Source organism: Gossypium arboreum, chromosome 2 (assembly GCF_025698485.1).
Source record: "Gossypium arboreum isolate Shixiya-1 chromosome 2, ASM2569848v2, whole genome shotgun sequence".
Taxonomy (NCBI): domain Eukaryota; kingdom Viridiplantae; phylum Streptophyta; class Magnoliopsida; order Malvales; family Malvaceae; genus Gossypium; species Gossypium arboreum.
In genome coordinates this window covers 61,742,511-61,767,890 of record NC_069071.1, presented here as the reverse complement: position 1 = coordinate 61,767,890, position 25,380 = coordinate 61,742,511, and the positions used below count along the sequence as shown (strand labels likewise).

Genomic DNA, 25,380 nt, shown 5'->3' with positions numbered 1-25,380 from the left:
TTCAGGAACACTATGAGGTCATAAATTTTCAAGAGGACAAATAAAGATGGTGGCGTGGGCATGACTTGCTAATTTGGTGACAGTGTAAAAAAAAAACCCAAATTTCCTAACCTTAATGAAATCCCAAAAGCCAAAATCCACTAAATTTCTACCCAAACCCATTAACCCACGTACCAAAATACCCAAAACCCAAGCCCAATAATCATCCACCACCACATTTAACCCACTTACCCTAAACCCAAATACCAAGTTACCCACCTATGCCCAAATCCAATGCCCATCCAAAAACCCAAAACTCAATCCCAAATTAACTCACCTACCCCATACACCAAATAAACCCAATACCCAAGATTGGCCCAATAACCAACACCTAACCCAATTAACTCACCGAACAAAAAATAAACCAAATAAAAAATAATAAAAATAAAAAATTTTAAACACCCAAATTACCTAATTCCTTAATTTCTTTTCTATGTTCTTCATCTTCTCCATCTTCTTCTTCTTCAAAAAAAAACCCAACCCCCCAAACCACCCCACGCCGTCGTCGCACCCCATCACCAGCCTTGCAACTGTCGCACCTACGATTGCCACCCCGCAGCGCCATCGATGGAACCACAAACCCGCGCCCACTATTTTCTTTTTCTTTTTCCCTTCCTCCATGCCGTCCAACGCTCCCCCACCACCGAGCCACTGCCGAACGGAGACCTCACCATTATAACAGCTCGATTTAGGCCCTAATCAAAACTGTGATTTTAGGACCACGAATTTGAGTCAAAAAAATATTTTAAAATTTTTTTCTATGTTTATTATGTGTGACTTTATATCTGTGAAATTTTCGTGATTTAATTTTATCGTTTGAGTGTCTGATTAAATAAAAGGACTTAATCCCGTAAAATGAAAATTAGGTGGTTATTTCTAAAAGGGACTAAATTACACTTGGATTTTTAAATGGAAGCCTTAAAGTTGCAATTAGGCCAATATTAAGTGAAGTGGACGGTTAAAGACATATATTATATAACTTTATTATTATTTCATTAAGGTTATTTAAGTAATTTATTTAATAAACATATAATAGTTAAAATAAGGTTATGAAATTCATTTTATTCATTTGTTCTTTTGACAGAAACATAAACAAAGAAAAAGAAAGAAAACTAAGCTAGGGTTCGGCATACATTCAAGCTCAATCAAGGTTCGTTTTTGTTCGGTTTTTGATAATTTCTACGCTTTGAGATCGTTGCTTAGTAGTCTTCAAGACTCATGCTTTAATTTTTGATTTTTATGAATATTTTAAGTTGTGCCATTGTTGATAGCTTGTGATTTTTGTTGTTTCATGATGAAAAATGAAAGATATGTTTAAGATTAACATATTTTGTATTGGAGTTTTTGATGATTTTGAGTAATTAGGACTTAATTGCAAAAATAATAATTTGAGGGACTAAAATGTGAAATACATTGAATATATGGACTTTTTTGAGAGTTGGTAAAATTTGGCCCAACATAGGTATAGGGAAATTTTGCATATTTTGTGTTTTGTGCAATAGGGACTGAATTATAAAAATCGTAAATGTCAGGGGTAAAATGGTAATTTGTCCATTTATGTGTTTTTGGACTAAATTGAATGAAAATATGTTTGAATGAGCTTAATTTGAATATGTTTAGAACAAGAACCAAAGAAATCAGATTTGGATCGGGGGAAAGCAAAAGTTGTCGGCTAGCTGCCCTATTCCGTTCTATATCGTTCGAGGTAAGTTTATAAGGAAATAGACGTACTTAACTTCAATTAAATGTAATATATTTATGCTGAAATGAAAAACATGATTTTATACATGTCATAGCCGAATATGACTAAGCTTGATTGCCATGATTTCTAATTTGTTTCGATCTAGTTACGACGTCCGAAAGTCCCGTATGAACCTTAGGAATAGTTAGGATACATATGTCATGACATAGGATTCCGATATATGTGTGCGAGTAAGACCATGGCATCGATATGTGATTCCGATATGTGTTTACGAGTAATACCCTATCTGGGACAGTGGCATCGATATGTGGTTACATGTAAGACCACGTCTGGGACGTTGGTATTGTACGATTTATGCGATTATCCGAGTGTCCTATCTGGTTCTGAATGGTTCATCGAGCATCGGTAAGTAGGGAACAAATGTGTGAAATTAGCTAAGTTATCAGGTATGTATCAGTTTGGTATTTATTTGTAATAAGGTAAGTGAGTGTTACGATATTAGTTACAAGCATGTGTAGCATGAATGAAAAATATATGTATAAATATATCATGTGTATTCGGCTTATTGGGTAATAAATATGATCCTTGTTGGTGTGATTTTATTTTTGCATATATATAATGTTCTTGCATTTTCGATTACTCAGTTAATTTGTGTATGTAAATTTGATTTTGATTTAAAAGCTTATTTGTACAAAGGTATGTATATTAGGTTTATATTGATAATTTGGCTTTGAAAATGGAGCATTGACTTGATGAATTAATCTTTTGTACATTCGGCTAAGGGTATGGATGTATGTGTTCACGTATATTATTATTGAAGTTGAAAGTTGAGAATAAGCTTGATATTGATATTGTATTTTGGTTAGTTAAAATAAGTTAATTATATTATCAGTTTGTTTGTTTGCTTATGACTTCTAAGATTAAATAGCTTATGGTGTGTATATTTGTTTTTGTTTTATAGATTTTGGATTCGAGTTACAAGCTCGGGGATCATTAGCAAAGTCTATCACACTATCTATAGCTTCGGTATTTAAATGTTTGAATTCGACTTATGGCATGTATAGGCTAAATTATATTTTGAGTATGCTGAAAGTTGGTTATGTATATAAGCCATGCGAAAATGGCTAAATTATTATATTAGTGTTCGGTTATAATAGGTAAGACTTATATTAATCTTGATTACTAAGTTGTGTGCCTTGAATGCATAATATTTGTGATGAGCACAATATGTTTTAATAATGGCTTGCGTATTATGTTAAACTAGGTTGTGCAAATTTTTAGTCAAATGCATAATGAGCTTGTCTATTGGAAATTGATGATAGAAGTCTGGATGTGTATGTGATTTTTAAGCAGCAAGATTCGACCATGAAAGAGTATTGGCATAATGTGTATTTAGTATGCTTATTAATGTGTGATGGAACATATTAAATGAGGCATTGTTTCAATAAAGGGTGGTTATTTTCTAGCTTGGTTAGTTTGATTATTAAGAGATAAATAATGTATGTGGTTCATGATTAACTTAGTCGACTAATTGATATGTATTTAGTGTTTTAATATTAAGCATAGCCTTGGCTTTTGAGTAAATGCGCATCTTGTATGCATTCATGATGAATAAGATATACATGAATGTCTTGTTTTATATTAAGTCTATTTCAAGGGCGTAATCATAATATACATTTGATTTGTTTTGATAATATGTATATTCGATCATATAGTGCTTTATAATAAAAAAAAAACATTGCATTATTATAAATTATGAAGTTAGTGGGTAAAGAGAAAGCAAAATGCATGATTCAAATTTTGAAGCTCATTTATGTAGTAAGTCAAAACATGCATTCATGATATTTTAAACTTGTTATATTATTTAAGTTGTTGCATGCCTTGTATATGCATAAAGTGCTTATGATTATGGGTGCTTATTACTTATATATACATGGTTATAGGAACTCGTTAAATAAGAGTAAATAGTGAGTGTGTATAATGTAATATAAATATATGGGTTAGTTGATTAGACCAAGAAATGGAGTGAGTTGACTTATAACCAAATGCTTTCTTTTAGTGGTATTATTATGTAAAACATATGAGATTCATAAGGATTACCATGTGATGCATGATATTCGTAACAGGTTTTAAAGATTTATAAATGAAACGTTATTGAGAATAACTTATTATCACGATTAAGGCAGGTGTACCTATCAAATAGTAGTATAGTTCAACAAGACCGGATTGTCGAAACCAAAGGAGCTACGAGTACTAGTATTTACTTCTTTTTAATATCTAGCCTAAAATTTAAGTGGTTTGGTTGTCTAAACTAATTACTAACTAAGAATGCATAGAAAGAAAAACTTAGGAAAATACTTTTGGGAAAATTCGATTGATTGAGACAATACCTAAGGACAAATCCACCTAGACTTCACTTGTTATTTGACTCTGAATAAGATGATTTATTTATTTGACTCTGGATTAGATGATATATTCGTTTGACTTGATCCGTAGAAATCCCTAAGTTATATTATTATCTCTCTTGAGACTAATAACGTCTAACCCTAGGTTGAATAATTGAAATCTCTTTCTAATTAACACCCTAGAATTGCATTAACTAGATTTATGGATTCCCTTATTAGGTTTCACCCTAATCCGGTAAAATCTTGTTAGCCTATCTCTAGGCGCGCAATCAACTCCGCTTAATTATGACAAATTTACTTTTAGACAGGGTCTATTCCTCCTCTGAATAAGAGCTTAACTTGAATCAATATCTTGGAATATCAAAACAAGAATTAAGAACACATAATTAAGAACAAGTCAAATATTTATCATACAATTTAGATAATAATAACAAGATCTATCTTAGGTTTCATTCCCCTTAGGTATTTAGGGGTTTAGTTCATACATATGAAAGAAAACATCTTAAAAGCATAAAGATAACTAAACATAAGAAAACCCAAAACTCCTGAAGGAACTTGAAGGGAGATCTCCAGTCTTGATGATGAATCTGGCTCTTGAGATGGATCAATCGGCTCTCCTTGAGTAATTCCTTACTTCCTACTCCTAAGTGCCTCCTCAATTGTTTAAATGGCTTTGGAATGCCTAAGAGCCCTCAAAATTGGCCTTTTCCGAGTTGGACTAAACTTTGGTTTGACAGGGACATGCCCGTGTGACACGCCCGTATGAGAAAGTCAAGGCCATGTTCAAGGCTGTTAAATGGGCATGGGCGTGTGATCCACCCGTGTAAGTCATGCTTCAATCCTGCCAAATTGACACGGCCGTGTACACGCCAGTGTGAGGAAGTCCAGGCCGTGTTGTTTTCCCATGTGGGTCCATTTTCTCCGTTTTCGGCTCATTTCTCGCTCTTTTTACTCTTCTATGCTCTCCTAAATATAAAACATGAAATTAAAGGATTAGGAGTATCGAATTCACCAAATCTAAGGAGAAACCATCCATAAATGAGTTAGGCATGGGGTAAAAATATGTATAAATTATGGTTTATCAAATACCCCCACACTTAAGCATTTGCTTGTCCTCAAGCAAAACCCTCAACTCACAATCAAAATAAATTCTTCTTAACTTATAATTCCTATTTATAATTTCTCAAAATAATTCATAAGTAATCATACATTGAGAATTTGACTAAAAGAACATCAAAGTTCCAAAACATTCCAAGTTGAGTATTTTATCATGAAAACATAGGTGTCTCCCCTCATCTAAGTGATTACCTTGATCAAAATATCACAGAGTTTAACATCCTCACTAAAGATTCACTCAAATCACTCAAGGTGTTAAGGACATCAATTAAAGCACTCATTAGTCAATATGAGAAGTTATTACCATAGGCTTGCTTGAAAATCAAATCTCCACCACTATATATTGAGATGATACCTTAATAAAAAAGGTCTTTAGAGGGTTGTAACGTAGCTTTGGTTAGGGAGTGTGGTTACAAGCTTGAAATAAAAGGTTAGAATCAAGATTGAATTGAAAAATTACCTAGCTATAAAAATGACAAGTCATCAGTTGAATACAAGTGAGCTTCTTCTCAAAATATGGAATTAACACTCAAGCTCAAAAAATTGCGAATTAGTACTAATATGTATGTAAGTATTGTTATTGTTGTTGCTTTTTTTTTCAAGAACAAGTCAAATACATAGAAGAACAAAACATAGCTAAGCAATTAGTTCAAATCAAATCTCGATAAAAATAGGGATCAAATTAGGGGATTTCAACAATAATGGGTTATGGGTTAATATTGCGGGTAAATCAATTAATGGTTTGTTAGGCTCAAAGGGGTTCACTAAGGGTTAATTATGAAGGTAGGATTTTGTGGAGTGAGTGGGTTAAACCTAAGTGCCTTTATCATCCTGACATATCAAATCAAATGGTGTGGTCTTGACATGCATGATCAAGCAAGTTCTAGAATAACAATTCAATACAACGCACTCAAAGCAACAATAAAAGTGAACATGAAAGAAATAATAGATGCTCTAAAGGCTCAAAATCTCACGAAAATTATGGCTTTTTGATGTTTACACTTGTGAATTTCAACTCAAGATAATACCTAAACTTGGGAAGAACAACCTAAAAGTTTTTAATTCTTCAAAAATCAACTTATCATGCTTGATTTCCTAATGTCTTAAAGTTTAAACACTCAATGCATAAATGCCTATGTTTTAATTCAAGACATATCAATAAAAATCATAAATTAATTAAAATTCATTCTAATAGTGATATGAGTGATTCACGTGAGAAAAATACACAATTCAGGGATTTCTAATGGTGATATAAAAGACCCCTATGTGACCCCCCAAAAATCCCGAAACCCAAAAATCCCGAAATCCCAAACTTTCATTGTTTTCGATTTTGATAAAAATTGTGTTTTATGTTCCTAGCCATGTGATAATTATACTAGGTCTTAATTAAGGTTTGAGTTTGAACCTAGGGGTAAATGAAATTTTAGTTTAATTATTAAAAGAATCAGGGTTGGCAAGTTGTTGGGCTTTTAAATTTAGATAGGGGAAATAGCATCAAAAAGCCTTGTGGAAGAGTGGCTAAGTGGCGCCACTTAGAGTGCAGGGAGGTGGTGTTATTAGCTAACAAGAGGTCCAAGGTTCGAATCCTAGCTTAGTGCTTTTAGAAGTTTAATTTTGGCCTTCTAGAAGGATGGATGTGGCATAAAGATGGACTCTAAGGGGAGTGTTCAGAAGAGAAAATTTCAGAGATAGATTGGGGAGTTATCAGGGAGAAAAATGAGGAGATGAGAAAGAGAAAGTGATGGAGCTGAATTGGGAATTGAGGGTCAGGAAATTTGGCAAGAGGTTATAAATATGTGCTGAGTTTGGGATCCTAGGCTAATGCCAAATTCTTCTTCTTTTTTTTTTAGTGCCGATTGGCTTTTCCATCTTTGCTAGCTGATTCTTTTACCATTCTTTCTCTCCTCGGATCTCTTTTGATTTACCCTATGGGTTAGCCGATTCCTTCTTCTGCCCTTTTTCTTTAATTTGTGCCAAATAAACCTTATTCACCATATTAGTTTGAAAGTCGAAAAGCCGAATCTCCCTTGGGTCGATTACTCTTTTGGTGTAAGTTCCTTATCTCTTTTTCGGTTAGTATTGTTAATACCTATTACCCCCCTCCCTCACTCTTTTTAATCAACTTTGGTAGGGAGTTGGTATCGGATCTCAGATTTTATCTCTTTGCCAAATTGCTCCTTAGGTGTTTTGCAGTTTTGGTAAGTATTCCTCTCTTATTGACTAAGGTTGGTGATCGCGTGATTTGTAACAAGTAATAAATATTTATAATGAAGATCAAACCTATACTAACTATTATCACGACGAAAAGGCAAGCGTACCTATCAAACAATAGTATAGTAATGGCAAGACCGGGATATCGTACCCAAAGGAACCAAAAGTACTAGTAATAACTATCTTTTTCTTATCTAGCCTAAGAATAAAAGGGGTTTTATTTGTTTTAATTAACTAATTATCTAAACTAAGAATGCACAGAGAAAAGAATTGGAGAATTGCTTTTGGGAAAATCGATTGACTTGAGACAATACCTAAGGAAAAATCCACCTAGACTTTACTTGTTATTCTGGCTCCGAATCAGACGATTTATTCATTCAACTTGTTCCGTAGAGATCCCTAAGTTATGTTATTATCCATATTCAAGACTAATAACGTCTAATCCCTAGATTGAATAACCAATACTTTTCTCTAATTAACACTTTAAGGTTGTATTAACTTGATCTATGGATCCCTTTATTAGGTTTCACCCTAATTTAGAAAAATCTTATCACCCTATTTCTAGGCGTGCAATCAACTCCGCTTAATTATGAAAAAAGTACTCTTAGACAGGGTCTATTCCTCCTCTGAAAAAGAGCATGTCTTGAATCAGTATCCTGGGATATCAAAACAAGAATTAAGAACACATAATTAAGAACAAGTTAAATATTTATCATACGATTCAAAAAATAATAACAAGATTCGTCTTAGGTTTCATTCCCCTTAGGTATTTAAGGGATTTACTTCATAACTAAATAAGAAAACATCTCCAAAGAATAAAGAATACAAAACATAAAGAAAACCCAAAACTCCTGAAGAGAAATTGAGGAGAGATCTTCAGTCTTGATGATGAATCCGACTTCTGAGATGGATCAATCAGCTTCCTTGGGATAATTCCTTACCCCCTTCTTCGTCCTTCTTTTTCTCTTCTTCTAGGGTGTATTTATAGGCTTTGGAATGCCTAAAAGCCCTCAAAAGTGGCCTTTTTCAAATTGGATTTAACTTGGGCTCGGCAGGGACACGCCCGTGTGAGTCGTGCTCCAATTCTACCAGATTGACACGGCTGTGTGGTCTGCCCGTGTGAGGAGGTCCTAGCCGTGTTGATTTTGTACTTTGGTCCATTTTCTCTATTTTTGGCCTGTTTCTTGTTCCTTTCGCTCTCTTATGCTCTCCTAAGTATAAAACATGAAATTAAAGCATTAGAAGCATCGAATTCACCAATTCTAATGAGAAATCATCCATAAAATGCATTAAACATGAGGTGAAAATGTGTATAATTTATAGTTTATCAGTTGGTCGAATGATCTTAAGTGGGATAAGGGGGTGAATTATGTTGGATGCTAGTCCCCTAGTATTTGGTTTTAATGAGTAAGATTAATGCAGATCTAAAGAGTACGTGATCAAGGAAAAACTATTAGGGATTATTGTTCAAGGTAAGGTTAAGGTGAGGTTTCGGGTTTTTTGGGTAAAATATGTGTTAAGCATACGATTAATGGAAGAGTGATATCGTTTGTAGGTTGGTGACTAAGGGAATCGCAGCACGCTTTATTACCAGGTGTGTACATACCTTGCACACACAAGTAGATCGGCAAATCCCAGAAAGCCAAAATGTCGAAAAGCCAAAAGTTTGGCTACGGTAGTCTTGCGAGTGCGCGAACACTCGTAATGGGTAAATAGATAGGTTGCCTGAGGCTCATGGGGAATTCCATAGACTTGGGTTGTGATTTGGCCAAATGGGCCAGAATAGGCTAAATGGGCCCGATAGGCTGTTGGGCCTATAATAGGCAAAAATTGATAATTGTTGCTATGTGATTGAAAATTGTATGTGAGCATGACCGTAAATGTGATTTGGGCCTAGTGGGCCATATGAAAGATATTAGGCCTAGTGGGCCATATGTATAGGTATGTGGATTTGTCTTGGCTTGCATAAAACTTAATTAATTTATTAAAGACTGTGGACAAGTCATAGGGTTAAGGTGTGGCAACGGGTATATGCATGTCTAGGATTGGATCTAGGGAGAGCTTGGTACTTAAGCGGTCTTAATGACTCACCTCCTCTTCTCTGGAATCCTACTTGGTGCATAGTATTCGTTCATCTTAGCTCATGAGATTTGTTAACGGGCCAAGGTAAGTGAAAACCGTAATAATGGGAAAATTATCAAAATGCCCGTAAGGGCGAAGATGACCAAAGTACCCCTATATGTTGAATGTAAGTTTTATGGATATGACATACATATCTGTTGCATACATATGATATTCTTCTTAGGTTGCATATGAGTTGGGAAATATAGAATGGAGGAAGTATATGAGGATCGTATGGTTGGTTGACAATCGTGGATCAACCAATGACTTTTAAGCCCAATGTATAAATGAAGGTAGTTCCGCAACCGGGCTACCATGGATGTGTATCTGATGGGTGGGTTGATATTTATATCCCCACATGATGTGTATCGGGGGATGGAGTTGGTGTGTAACAGATGGATTATTGGGATGGGATTGCACTGTATTACATTGCATGTTTGATGTATTGTAATTATTGAATGCTTGTTACTCGTCGAGGATTGTACACACTGAGTTTGTGAAAACTCACCCCCTCTTTTATTTTATGTTCAAGTGATGCTCAGTAGAAGGTTCGATGTTTGGAGGGATTCTGGGTGGCTAGCTAGCAAGACAACTGTGGCTTGTTTTTCTTTTAAAAGCATATAAGTTTCTATTTTATTAAGTACTTTTCAGACCAGCATGTAATAAGGCTTCCATTTTGCTATTATTTGGATTATTATTTTTATGCGTTATAATTACGAGAAGTTGAACATGGATTTTCTAAACTATAGTTTTTCTTATACTACGTTTCCGCAACTAAATTTTTAAGTGACAGGTTTTCATAAAATCCTATGTCATAAACAAGTTTTTGTGATTGAAAAGAGAGTTTAATAAGTTTATTAAGGGTTCATTTTTTTTTCAAAGGAGGGTTTTCAATGAAAATAAGGTTTTTGCTAAAACACTTCAATGTGATGTGCCAGATCCGGCCATAACGTCTGGGCTGGGTTTGGGGTGTTACACTGCACACTTAAGATGTACATTGCCCTCAATGTACAAAGGTAGATATATTGAAAAAGATAGATTTATAATTATAAGATAGAGAGAGAAGTGAAACTTCCTGAATGATGAATGAACTCCTTGAATTGGAGTGATGGAGAGTAATCGGCCAAAGCAATGATGAGAGCGGAAGAGGATACTCCGGTGGTGGTAGAGGTTCCTTAGTCCATAAATCCTGTGCCATTTGGAGTTTTTAGTTCCTGTTTGATGATAAGCATTGGAGCTCTTTTATGTCTGTGATAAAATTAGGAACTCTTTAAGAAAAATAATGAAGCATAATTACTCGTAATGAAATAGCTGAAAAATAAAAATTGTAAAAACTCAAGATAAAATAGTATTAACAGGAAATAAAAAGTAATTTCAAAATATAAGGATAAAGCTATAATAGATAATAGGTGTTTGTAGAGAAATTGGGGCAAACGGTCGTGGGGCACGCTCGTGTGCCTACGTTTCAACCTGTGTGTTTCGTGGTGTTTAAAATTGGGCGCATTGATATACACGGCCATGTTGCACGGTCGTGTCAGTCTTTTTTTGCTTCTTCCACGCCCGTGTTTGTAGGCCCATGCCCGTGTTATTGTGACAGTGTCAACCACAGGGGCTGAGCACTGACGTGTCGAACGCCCGTATAAATTTGACAGGTTTGCCCACGGTTTCAAGCCACTTACGTGTCGCACGCCCGTGGTAACTTATCGCATTCCGTGTTAGGGAAATGTTTTTTCCCTATTTTCACACGGCTGTAGCACACGGCCGTGTTACATCCCCTGGTATGTGCACGGCCGATGACACGCCCGTGTGCCTGGCCGTGTGGTTCTTGAAAATCTTGTGTTCAGTGACTCAGTTAGTGAATTAAATGTTAAAGACTAAAATTAAAGACGTTAGCACCGTTAGTGCTCGGGGTGCCTCCCGAGAAGCGCTTGTTTATAGTCTAAGCTCGGCTCTACGTTGTGGGTAACTTCATGGAGCCATAGCTCCTCTTTATCGTCTTTGAAATTATCACCATTATACATTTTGAGACGATGTCCATTTACCTTAAAAGTACCGAATTTGGGATGAATTACCTCGACTGTACCATATGGGAAAATACAGAGTACCGTAAGGTTCAGAAGTGGTAATGTCAGGATCTGCTGCATCTAATAGTACTTTGTCTCCAACCTTAAGTTGATTTGGTAAGGTATTGAGCTCGTGATGGCTTGATTTCAGTTTATTGGGTGTTCTCGATTTCTGTGTCCTCCATTCATCTAACTCATCGATTTGTAGCCTTCATTCTTCATAGTAGGTCCTTTGTTGTTGTTTAAACACGGCTCATATGCGTTTTTCGTAATTATTTCCTGTATAGAGGGTTTCACCACATGATCAGTACTAGAAGAATGATTTATACAACCACCTTCAATTTTTGATGTGTTACTCGAATTAGAACCTTGAAGGGTGATTGTTTCGTGTCCCAGACGAAGTGTGAGTTCACCTGTGCCAACATCAATAATGGTTCTAATAGTTGCTAAAAAGGGTCGTCCTTAAATTAAAGGTGTGTTATTATCCTCTTCCATGTCTAGAACAACAAAGTCTACTGGCTATATAAATATGTCGATCTTAACAAGAACATCTTCAATGATACCCCTAGGAAATCTAATGGTTTTATCAGCCAATTGAATGCTCATCCTAGTTTGTTTGGGTTTCCCAAGACCTAACTGTGTAAACATTTTATAAGACATAACATTAATGCTTGCCCCTAAGTCAGCCACTGCATTATGAACATCTAAACTACCAATTAAACAAGGAATCGTAAAACTCCCTAGATCTTTCAATTTGTTGCGTAGTTTATTCTGTAATATGGCTAAGCAAACTGCATTCAACTCCACATGCGACGCCTCATTCAACTTTCATTTATTTGTTAAAAGCTCCTTTAAAAACTTGACTGCATTTGGAATCTGCGAAAGGGCTTCAATAAATGGTAAGTTAATATGTAGTTTCTTTAAAAGTTTAAGGAATTTACCAAATTGTTCGTCTGATCGGTCTTTCCTTGTTGCATTGGGGTATGGAACACGAGGTTTATATTCTATACTCATTGGCTTTGGGTCACTGTGGCCTACCTCATTCTTACCTATTTTGCAACTAACCCTTCCTCATCTTGAATTACAATCGCGTTGAAATGCTTCCTTGGGTTAGATTCAATGTTGCTTGGCAGGTTACCTTGTGGTCATTCGGAAATCAACTTGGCGAGCTATCCAATCTGAGTTTCGAGCCTCTGGATTGATGGTTGTTGATTTTTGAGTGCTGTCTTGGTATTTTGAAAACGTGATTCTGACTTTGAGATGAATTTTGTTAGCATCTCCTTAAGGTTTGGCCTTTTCTCTTGTTGGTAGGGTGGTTGTTGGAAACCTGGAGGATGTTGTGGCCTTAGATTTCCTTGACCACCCCAGAGAAATTGGGATGGTTCCTCCAACCTGCATTATAAGTGTTACTATACGGGTTATTTTGGGGTCTAGAGTTATTGTTACCCATATATTGGACTTGTTCCTCCTCGATCCTAGGGTTGAAGGGTTGATATTCTGTGCATGCTCCTCCTCCATTTGGAATAGCACCTCATCACTGGATGTACCTGGGTAGAACCACACAAACTATCAATCTTTTTATTTAAGAGTTATACTTTGTTAGATAGCATAGTAGCCGCGTCCAGGTTGAAAACATCGGCTACTTTCGTCGGCTTTGTTCTCATAACTTGCCACTGATAGTTATTTAGTGACATCTCCTCAATAAATTTGCAAGCCGCCCCAAGTGTCTTATTATTGATAGTTCCTTCAGCGGTTGCATCAATCATCTGCCAAGTCGAAAGATTCAGGCTATTATGAAACGTTTGAACCTATAGCCAAAGTAGTAACCCATGGTGAGGGCACCTTCTCAAAAGGTCCTTGTATCTCTCCTATGCATCGTAGAGTGTTTAAATCCATCTGCACAAAAGAAGAGATATCATTACGTAATTTGGCTGTTTTAGCCGGCGGAAAATATTTTAATAAAAACTTTTAGGTCATTTATTCCCAAGTAATGATTGACCCTCATGGTGACGAGTTCAACCATTATTTAGCCATATTCCTTAACGAAAAGGGAAACAACCGAAGGCGAATGGAATCATAAAAAACACCATTAATTTTAAAGGTATCGCAAAATTCTAGGAAATTTGCCAAGTGAGCGTTGGGATCCTCGTCTTGCAAGCCATCAAACTGAACAAACTGTTGTATCATTTGAATTGTGTTAGGTTTCAGTTCAAAATTATTTGCAGCAATAGTAGGTCTAACTATACTTGACTCAATTCATGTTAAATTAGGTTTAGCATAATCATACATAATGCGTGGAGCAGGAGTCTAATTTACTACATCAGCAGCAATCGCAGGAGGTAGCGGATTTTCTTAGTTTTTAGCTATCTCCTCTGTTGTTTTTGCTTGTCCTCTATGTATCTTATGCTTCGCCTTATTTCTCTCTGATTTCTGCAAACTGTGCGGTCAATCTCACCGTAAAAAAATAGTGGTCCTGACGGGTTTCTTCTGGTCTTAAACTAGAAAAACATGTCAGAAGAAAATAAATGAAAAATTAGAAAATAAAATAAAAATTTAAATTGTAATAAAAGTAAGGTGGTTAAAGTAATAAAAATCGAGTTTTCCTAATATCCTAGTTCCCCGGCAACGGCGCTAAAAACTTGATGCGTGATATTCGTAATAGGTTTTTAAGATTTATAAATGAAACGTTCTTGAGACTAACTTATTATCACGATTAAGGCAAGTGTACCTATCGAACAGTAGTATAGTTCAGCAAGACCAGATTGTTGAACCCAAAGGAACTATGAGTACTAATATTTACTTCCTTTTTATTATCTAACCTAAAATTTAAGAAGTTTGGTTGTCTAAACTAATTACTAACTAAGAATGCATAGAAAGAAAAACTTGGGAAAATACTTTTGGGAAAATTCGATTGATTGAGACAATACCTAAGGACAAATCCACCTAGACTTCACTTGTTATTTGACTCTGAATAAGATGATTTATTTATTTGACTCTGGATCGACGATATATTCATTTGACTTGATCCGTAGAAATCCCTAAGTTATATTATTATCTCTCTCGAGACTAATAACGTCTAACCCTAGGTTGAATAATTGAAATCTCTTTCTAATTAACACCCTAGAATTGCATTAACTCGATCTATGGATTCCATTATTAGGTTTCACCCTAATCCGGTAAAATCTTGTCAGCCTATCTCTAGGCGCGCAATCAACTTCACTTAATTATGACAAATTTATTTTTAGACAGGGTTTATTCCTCCTCTAAATAAGAGCTTAACTTGAATCAATATCCTGGAATATCAAAACAAGAATTAAGAACACATAATTAAGAATAAGTCAAATATTTATCATACAATTCAGATAATAATAACAAGATTTGTCTTAAGTTTCATTCCCCTTAGGTATTTAGGGGTTTAGTTCATACTTATGAAAGAAAACATCTCAAAAGCATAAAGATAACAAAACATAAGAAAACCCAAAACTCCTAAAGGAAGTTGAAGGGAGATCTCCAGTATTGATGATGAATCTGGCTCTTGAGATAGATCAATCGGCTTTCTTTGAGTAATTCCTTGCTTCCTACTCTGCATCCCCTTTCCTAAGTGCCTCCCCAACTGTTTAAATAGGCTTTAGAATGCCTAAAATCCATCAAAATTGGCCTTTTTCGAATTGGTCTAAACTTGGGTTCAATAGGGACACGCCCGTGTGAGGAAGTCCAGGCTTTGTTCAAGGTTGTTAAATGGGCACGGGCTTGTGATCCACCCGTGTAAGTGGTGCTTCGATCCTGTAAAATTGACACGGCCATGTGACATGCTTGTGTTAGGAAGTCCAGGCCGTGTTGTTTTCCCATGTGGGTCCATTTTCTCCATTTTCGGCCCATTTTCACTCTTTTTACTCTCCTATACTCTCCTAAGTATAAAACATGAAATTAAAGGATTAGGAGCATTGAGTTCACCAAATCTAAGAAGAAACCATCCATAAATGCGTTAGGCATGGGGTAAAAATATGTATAAATTACTGTTTATCACCATGCAAATGACGTATAAATGAAATTGTTGATACATTATATTTTATATTGTAATATGTGAACGATATGACTATGTATATATATATGATAAACAATAATTTATACATATTTTTATCCTATGCTTAGCACATTTACAGATGATTTCTCCTTAGATTTGGTGAATTCGATGCTCCTAATCCTTTAATTTCATGTTTTATACTTAGGTGAGCATAGAAGAGTAAAAAGAGTGAGAAACAGGCCGAAAACAGAGAAAATGAACCCACATGGGAAAACAACACAGCCTGGACTTCCTCACACGGGCGTGTCACACGGCCGTGTCAATTTGGCAGGATCGAAGCATGACTTTCACGGGTAGACCACACTCCCGTGCCTATTTAACAGCCTTGACCATGACTTTAAGTAATCGCACACTGGCGTGTCACACGGGCATGTCTCTACCGAGCCCAAGTTTAGTCCAATTCGAAAAAGGCCAATTTTGAGGGCTCTTAGGCAATCCAAAGCCTATTTAAACACTTGAGGAGGCACTTAGGAAGGGGACACAGGGTAGGAAGCAAGGAATTACTCAAGAAAGGCCGATAGATCCATCTCAAGAGCCGGATTCATCAGCAAGACTGGAGATTTCCCTTCAAGTTCCTTCAGGAGTTTTGGGTTTTCTTATGTTTTGTTATCTTTATGCTTTTGAGATGTTTTCTTTCATAAATATGAACTAAACCCCCTAAATATCTAAGGGGAATGAAACCTAAGATAGATCTTGTTATTATTATATGAATTGTATGATAAATATTTGACTTGTTCTTAATTATGTGTTATTAATTCTTATGTTAATATTCTAGGATATTGATTCAAGTCAACGCTCTTATTCAGAGGAGGAATAGACCCTGTTTAAGAGTAAATTTGTCATAATTAAGCCGAGTTGATGCACGCCTAGAGATAGGGTGATAAGATTTTACCGGATTAGGGTGAAACCTAATAAGGGAATCCATAGATCGAGTTAAAGCAATTCTAGGGTGTTAATTAGAAAGAGATTTCAATTATTCAACCTAGGGTTAGACGTTATTATTCTCGAGAGAGATAATAATATAACTTAGGGATTTCTACAGATCAATTCAAATAAAGAAATCGTTTTATTCAGAGTCAAATAACAAGTGAAGTATAGGTGGATTTTTCCTTAGGTATTATCTCAATAAATTGAATTTTCCCAAAAGTATTTTCTCGAGTTTTTTTTCTGTGCATTCTTAGTTAGTAATTAGTTTAGATAACCAAATCTCTTAATTTTTAGGCTAGACAATAAAAAGGAAGTGAATACTAGTACTCGTAGTTCCTTTGGGTTCGAAAATCTGGTTTTGCTGAACTATACTACTATTCGATAGGTACACTTGCCTTAATCATGATAATAAGTTAAGTCTCAAGAACGTTTCATTTATAAATCTTTAAAACTTGTTACGAATATCATGCATCAAGTTTTTGGCACTGTTGCCTGGGAACTAGGATATTAGGAACACTCGATTTGTATTACTTTAGCCATTTTACTTTTATTGCAATTTAATTTTTTATCTTTTATTTTCTTTTCTAATTCTTCATTTATTTCCTTCTGACAGGTTTTTCTAGTTTATGAGTAGAAGAAACACATCAGGACCACTACTTTTTGACGGTGAGATCAACTGCATAGTTCACAGAAACCGGAGAGAAATAAGGCGAAGCCTAAGATACACAAAGGACGAGCAAGAGGATGATACTTTAGCCACAACTGAGAAGATGGCTGAAAACCAAGAAAATCCGCTATCTCCTACGATTGCTGCTGATCCAGTATATCAGAATCCTGCTCCACGCACTATGTATGATTATGTTAGACCTAATTTAACAGCAACTGAGTCAAGTATAGTTAGACCTACTACTGCTGCAAATAATTTTGAACTGAAACCTAACAAAAATTCAAATTATACAACAATTTGTTCAATTTGACAGTTTGCAGGACTAAGATCTCAACGCTCACTTGGAAAATTTTTGAGAACTTTGCGATACCTTTAAAATTAATGGCAATTCTAATGACGCCATTCGCCTTCGATTGTTTCCCTTTTCATTAAGGAATAAGGCTAAACAATGGTTGGACTCATTACCATGAGGGTCAATCACTACTTGGGAACAAATGACCTAAAAGTTTTTATTAAAACATTTTTCGCCAGCTAAAACAGCCAAATTACGTAATGATATCTCTTATTTTGTGCAAATGGATTTAGAAACACTCTATGATGCATGGGAGAGATACAATGACCTTTTGAAAAGGTGCCCTAACCATGGGTTACCACTTTGGCTATAGGTTCAAACATTTCATAATGACCTGAATCCTTCGACTCAGCAGATGATTGATGCAGCTGCTAGAGGAACTATCAATAATAAGACACCTGAGGCGGCTTATGAATTTATTGAGGAGATGTCACTGAATAACTATCAGTGGCAAGTTATGAGAACAAAGCCGGTGAAAGCAGCCGATGTTTTCAACGTCGATGAGGTAACTCTTAAATAAAAAGATTGACGGTTTGTGTGGTTCTACTCAGGTACATCCAGTGATGAGGTGCGATTCGAATGGAGGAGGAGCATGCACAAAATATCAACCCTTCAACCCTAGCGTCGAAGAGGAACAAGTCTAATATAAGGGTAACAATAACTCTAGACCCCAAAATAACCCGTATAGCAACACTTTTAATGTAGGTTGGAGGAACCATCCTAATTTCTCGTAGGGGGGTGAAGGAAATCAAAGGCCACAACATCCTCCAGGTTTTCAGCAACCACCTTATCAGTAAGAAAAAAGCTAAACCTTGAGGAGATGCTAACAAAATTCATCTCAGTGTCAGAAACTCGTTTTCAGAATACCGAGATAGCACTCAAAAATCAGCAAGTGTCAATCCAAGGGCTCGAAACTCAGATAGGCCAACTCGCCAAACTGATTTTTGAACGACCACAAGGAAGTCTACCTAGTAACATTGAACCCAACCCAAAAGAGCACGTGAAAGAAGTTACACTAAGGAGTGGGAAAGTGTTAGCTGAATCTGAAAAGAAGCCACAACAAGAAGCTGACAGAAAGGAGGTCAAACTCGAAAACAATGACAAACTAATGCCTAAAGAATATAAACCACCAATCCCATACCCAGCAAAGTTGAAGAAAGACCGCATGGATGCATAGTTCAGTAAATTTCTTAAACTTATTAAATAACTACATATTAACTTACCTTTTGTTGAAGGTATATCGTAGATGCCTAATTCCTAAAAGAGCTTCTAACAAACAAAAGGAAGTTTGAAGACTTATCTACAGTGGAACTTAATGAGGAATGCTCAGCCATACTCTAAAATAAATTTCCAACCAAACTGAAAGATCCAAGAAGTTTTACTATTCCCTGCTTAATTGGTAGTTTGAATGTTGATAAAGCACTAGCTGATTTAGGCACCAGCATTAATTTAATGCCACATAAAATGTTTAAACAACTTGGTCTTGGGGAACCTAAACCCACTAGGATGAGTATTCAATTAGCTGATAGATTTGTTAAATATCCTAGGGGAATCATAGAGGACATACTTGTAAAAGTAGATAAATTTATATTCCCTGTTGCTTTCGTTGTGCTTGACATGGATGAAGATGTTGATGTGCCTTTAATTTTAGGTCGGCCATTTTTAGCCACTGCTAGAGCTGTAATTGATGTGGGTGATGGTAAATTGGTACTTAGAATAGGTGACGAAGAGATTATTTTTAAAATTTATGATGTCATGAGATTTTCTAGAGAATAGGATGACTCATATTATTTTATTGACTCTATTGATCATGCTACTCAAGATTCTTTTCAGGAAATCGTAGACAACGACACGATAGAACTATGTCTCGGCCAAGGAGAGGGGATGGATGATGATTCTGATATAGGAACCGAACTAAACTCCAATGAAACCTCCCCAAAACTAGCAGAATATGAGGGAATTAAGGTAATATATGAACTTAAGCAAAAACCCTCTATTGACGAACCTCCCAAACTGGAACTTAAACAATTGCCAAATCACTTGGAATATGCATTCCTTGGAAATAATTCCACATTACCAGTAATTATTGCATCCAACTTGTAACCCAAGGAGAAAGAGGAATTACTCCAAGTATTAAGAGAGCATAAAAGGGCCATAGCTTGGAAAATTTTTGACATTAAAGGGATTAGCCCTTCTTTTTCCACCCACAAAATTTTAATGGAAGATGAATATAAACCATGCGTGCAAGCCCAAAGACGACTGAACCCCAACATGAAAGAAGTTTTTAAAGCTGAGGTAATTAAACTTCTAGATTTGGAATTATTTATTCTATTTACGATCGTTCTTGGGTGAGTCCAGTCTGAGTTGTTCCTAAGAAAGGAGGCATGACTGTTGTAGCCAATGAGAAGAATGAATTAATCCCAACAAGGACAGTCATAGGTTGGAGACTGTGCATTGACTATAGGAAGCTAAATGATGCCACGAGAAAAGACCACTTTCCCCTTTCATTCATTGACCAAATGTTGGAAATATTGTCAGGACACATGTACTACTACTTTTTAGGTGGACTCTCTAGCTATTTCCAAATCCCAATAGCTCTTGAAGATCAAGAAAAGACGACATTTACATGTCCATACGGTACTTTTCTTATCGTAGAATGCCTTTTGGATTATGTAATGCTCCTGCTACTTTTCAGCGCTGCATGATGGCCATTTTTGATGAACTCGTAGAAGACGTCATGGAGGTATTTATGGATGATTTTTTGATTTTCGATAACTCTTTCCATGTTTGCCTAAAAAATTTAAAACGAGTGTTAATAAGATGTGAGGAAACAAACCTTGTGCTTAACAGGGGAAAATGTCACTTTATGGTTCAAGAAGGTATTGTGTTAGGACATAAAATTTCTAGTAGAGGGATTGAGGTTGATAAATCTAAAATTGAAACCATTGAAAAACTACCTCCCCCTAATTTGGTTAAGGCTATTAGAAGCTTCTTAGGACATGCTGGGTTTTATAGAAGATTTATTAAAGACTTTTCTAAAACAGCTAAGCCTTTGACTAAATTACTAGAAAAAGTTGTGTCTTTTAATTTTGATCAGGAGTGTTTAGAAGCATTTAATACTTTAAAGGATAAATTGACTAAAGCTCCAATTATAATTGTACCTGATTGGAATTCACCTTTTGAACTAATGTGCAATACGAGTGATTTTGTAGTAGGTGCATTTTCGGGACAACGAAGAGATAAACATTTTCAACCTATCTATTATGCTAGCAGGAATTTGACACTGGCACAAGAAAACTACACCACCACGGGGAAAAAGCTGCTAACTCTGGTTTATGCATTCGATAAATTTAGGCCATATTTAATATTGTCTAAAGTTTTTGTTTATACTGACCATTCCCGCTCTTCGCCACCTTTTGACTAAAACTGATGCAAAACCTCTACTCATTCGATGGATCTTATTATTGCAGGAATTTGACTTGGAGATTAAGGATAAGAAATGAGCTGAAAATCTTAGGGTTAACCATCTCTCCAAGCTTGAAAACTCAAGTACCAAAGAACCAGATGACCTTGAAATAAATGATTCATTCCCTGAAGAACAATTTTTTGCTATATTTGATTCTGAGGTACCTTGGTTCGCAGATATTGCAAATTTTTTAGCCGCTAACATTATCCCAAAAGGGTTGACACATCAGCAAAAGAAGCGATTCTTCACTAATGTGAAAAACTACTTCTGGGAAGACCCTTTTCTTTTCCGTAAATGTGCAGATCAAATCATTAAGAGATGTGTTACAAGGATAGAAGCATTGAAAATATTGGAACATTACCACTCAAGACCAGCTGAAGGACATTACGGTGGAAATAAGACCGCACATAAAGTCCTCGAATCAGGTTTTTATTGGCCCACTCTATTCAAAGACGCCAACAGGTATGTTACTTCTTGTGATAAATGTCAAAGGACACATAATATATCCAAAAGTGATGAAATGCCTCAGACATATATGCTCTTCTGTGAAATATTTGACGTTTGGGGTATCGACTTCATGGGTCCACTCCCTAGTTCATTCGGGAATAATACATCTTAGTAGCTATTGATTATATGTCCAAATGGGTTGAAGCCCAAGCTTTACCTACTAATGATGCTAGAGTAGTAGTACGATTCCTTAAGAAACTTTTCTCTCAATTTGGTACACCTAGAGCAATTATCAGTGATAGGGGTACTCATTTTTGTAACGCCCAATTTGACAAGACCCTTAAGAAATACGGAGTTTGTCACAGAGCAGCTACCCCTTATCACCCTTAAACTAGTGGCCAAGTCGAAGTAGCGAATCGAGAGCTTAAACGTATTTTAGAAAAGATAGTAGAATTAAACAGGAAGGATTGGGAAATGAAAGTAGATGATGCTTTATGGGCTTATAGAACTGCTTTTAAGACTCCCATAGGAACATTACCTTACATACTTGTTTATGGGAAAAGTTGTCACCTACCGTTTGAGTTGGAACACAAGGCATTCTGGGCTATAAAATTTCTAAACCTTAACCCCAAACTTGCAGGTAAAAATAGGTCGATGCAGTTGAACGAGTTAGATGAGTGGCGAGCCAATGCATATGAAAATTCGCGCCTATATAAGGAAGCAATGAAGTGCCACCATGATGCTCGTTTGAAGCAACGAAGGCAATTTGAAATTGGAGATCTTGTCCTATTATTTAACTCGAGGCTCAAATCGTTTCCTGGAAAGCTTAAATCACGATGGTCAGGTCCTTTCGTAGTTCAAACTGTGTTTCCATATGGTACAATAGAGGTAAGTCATCCATCACAAGGCACTTTTTAAGGTAAATGGACATCGTCTCAAAATGTACAATAGTGAGAATTTCAAAGATGATAACGAGGAGCTACAGCTTCATGAAGTTACCTAAATACACTCACAATGTAGAGACAAGCTTAGACTATAAACAAGCACTTCTGGGAGGCACCCCGAGCACTAACGGTGCTAACTTGTTTAAATTTTAGTCTTTAACATTTAATTCACTAACCGAGTCACTGAACACAGGATTTTCAGAACCACACGGCCAGGCACATGGGCGTTCCATAGGCCGTGCACATACCACGGGATGCAACACGATCGTACGATACGACCATGTGAAAACAGGGCAAAAATTTCTTCTCCAACATGGGATGCGGCAAGTCGCCACATTCGTGCTACATGGTTGTGGGCAAAACTGCCAAAATCACACGGGCGTGTGACACGCCCATGTTTTGTAACCGTGGGCAAACCTGTCAATTTAACACGGGTGTGTGCCTGCATACACGGGTGTGGGAGAAGCGAACGAATATTGACACGGTCGTGCAACATGCTGAGTACACCGATGCACCCAATTTCAAAAACCATGAAAAGCACGGGCTAAAACGAAGGCACACGGGTGTGCCCCACGACCATGTGCCACAATTTCTCTATAAACACCTATTATCTATCTTAGCTTTATCTTTATATTTTGAAATTAATTTTTATTTCCTGTTAAAACTATTTTATCTTGAGTTTTTACAATTTTTATTTTCGGCTATTTCATCACGAGTAATAATGCTTCATTATTTTTCCTAAAGAGTTCCTGATTTTATCATAGTCATAAAGAACTCCAAAGCTTATCATCAAACAGGAACTAAAATCTCCAATCGCGCAGGACTTATGGACTAATGAACCTCTACCACTACCTGAGTATCCTCCTCCACCTTTATTATTGCTTTGGCCGATTATTCTGCAAAACTCCAATTCAAGGAATTCATTCATCATTCAGGAAGTTTCACTTCTCTCCCTATCTTATGATTATATATCTATCTTTCTCAATATATCTCTCTTTGTACATTGAGGGCAATGTACATCTTGAGTGTGGGGGGTCTTTCATATCATCATTAGAACTCCCTGAATTTTGTCTTATTCTCATGTGATCTTCTCATGCCATGAGTAGAATGAATTTTGATTAATTTATGATTTTTATTGATATGTCTTGAATTAAAACTTAGGCATTCATGCATTAATTGTTTAAACTTTAAGATATTAGAGAATCAAGCATGATAAGTTGAGTTTTGAATTTAAAATTTTATAGGTTGTTTCTCCCAAGTTTAGGTATTATCTTGAGTTGAAATTCACAAGTTTAAACATTAAAAAGCTGTAATTTTTGTGATATATTGAGCATTTAGAGCTTCTATTATTTCTTTCATACTTACTTTTATTATTGCTTTGTGTGCGTCAATCTTGATTAGTTATTCTAGAACTTGCTTGATTATGCATATCAAGACCACACCATTTGATTTGATATGTCAAGATGATAAAGGAACTTAGGTTTAACCCACTCACTCCATAAAAGCCTACCTTCACAATTAACCCTTAGTGAACCCCCTTTGAGCCTAACAAACCATTCATTGATTTACCCTTAATATTAACCCATAACTCATTATTGTTGAAATCCTCTAAATTAATTTGATCCCTATTTTTATTGAGATTTGAGTTAGAATAGTTGCTTAGCTATGTTTTATTCTATTTTGTATTTTGACTTATTCTTAAAAAAAATAAATGAATGTACTCCAATACATATTAGTTGTAATTTGTCGTTTTTGAGCTTGAATGTTAATTCCATATTCTAAGAAAGAAGCTCACTTGTATTCAATTGAGGACTAGTTATTTTTCTGGCTAAGTGATTTTTCAATTCAATCTCGATTCTAACCTTTTCTTTTAGCTTGTGACCACACCCCCTAACCAAAGCCACGTTACAACCCTCTTAAGACCTTTTTGATAGAGGTATCATCTTAATATATAGTGGTGGAGATTTGATTTTTAAGCAAGCCTATGGTAATAACTTCTCATATTGACTAATAGTGTTTTAATTGATGTTCTTAAACACCTTGAGTGATTTGAGTGAATCTTTAGTGAGGATGTTAAACTCTGTGATATTTTGATCAAGGTAATCACTTAGATGAGGGAGACACCTATGTTTTCATGATAAAATGCTCAACTTAGAATGTCTGAAACTTTGATCTACTTTTAGTTGAATTTTCATTGTATAAATACTTATGGATTATTTTGAGATACTATTAATAGGGATTATAAATTGAGAAGAATTTATTTTGATCGTGAGTTAGGGATTTTGCTTGAGGACAAGAAAATACTTAAATGTGGGGGTATTTGATAAACCGTAATTTATACATATTTTTATCCCATACTTAAGCGCATTTATAGATGGTTTCTCCTTAAATTTGGTGAATTTGATGCTCCTAATCCTTTAATTTCATGTTTTATACTTAGGTGAGCATAGGAGAGTAAAAAAAGTGAGAAATGGGCTAAAAACGGAGAAAATGGACCCACATAGAAAAATAACACGGCTGGAATTCCTCACACGGGCATGTCAATTTGGCAGGATCGAAGCATGACTTACACGGGTAGACCATATGCCTATGCCTATGTAACAACCTTGACCACGGCCTTCATGAGCGTGTCCCTGCCGAGCCCAAGTTTAGTCCAATTCGAAAAAGGCCAATTTTGAGGGCTCTTAGGCTATCCAAAGCCTATTTAAACACTTGAGGAGGCACTTAGGAAGGGGACGCAGGGTAGGAAGTAAGGAATTACTCAAGGAAAGCCGATTGGTCCATCTCAAGAGCAGGATTCATCATCAAGACTGGAGATCTCCCTTCAAGTTCCTTC

The 25,380-nt window shown here is 36.0% G+C and overlaps 2 non-coding genes across 2 annotated transcripts; one reads left to right on the top strand and one right to left on the bottom strand.

Moving 5' to 3' along the window:
* The first annotated feature begins 13,481 nt into the window (after positions 1–13,481).
* Positions 13,482–13,586, top strand: LOC128289500 (small nucleolar RNA R71). The gene has a single exon (XR_008279148.1). It is a non-coding gene; the product is annotated as a small nucleolar RNA R71 (small nucleolar RNA).
* Positions 13,587–17,877: 4,291 nt separating this feature from the next.
* Positions 17,878–17,984, bottom strand: LOC128289927 (small nucleolar RNA R71). Its single transcript, XR_008279568.1, has one exon. It is a non-coding gene; the product is annotated as a small nucleolar RNA R71 (small nucleolar RNA).
* Between the last annotated feature and the right edge of the window lie 7,396 nt (positions 17,985–25,380).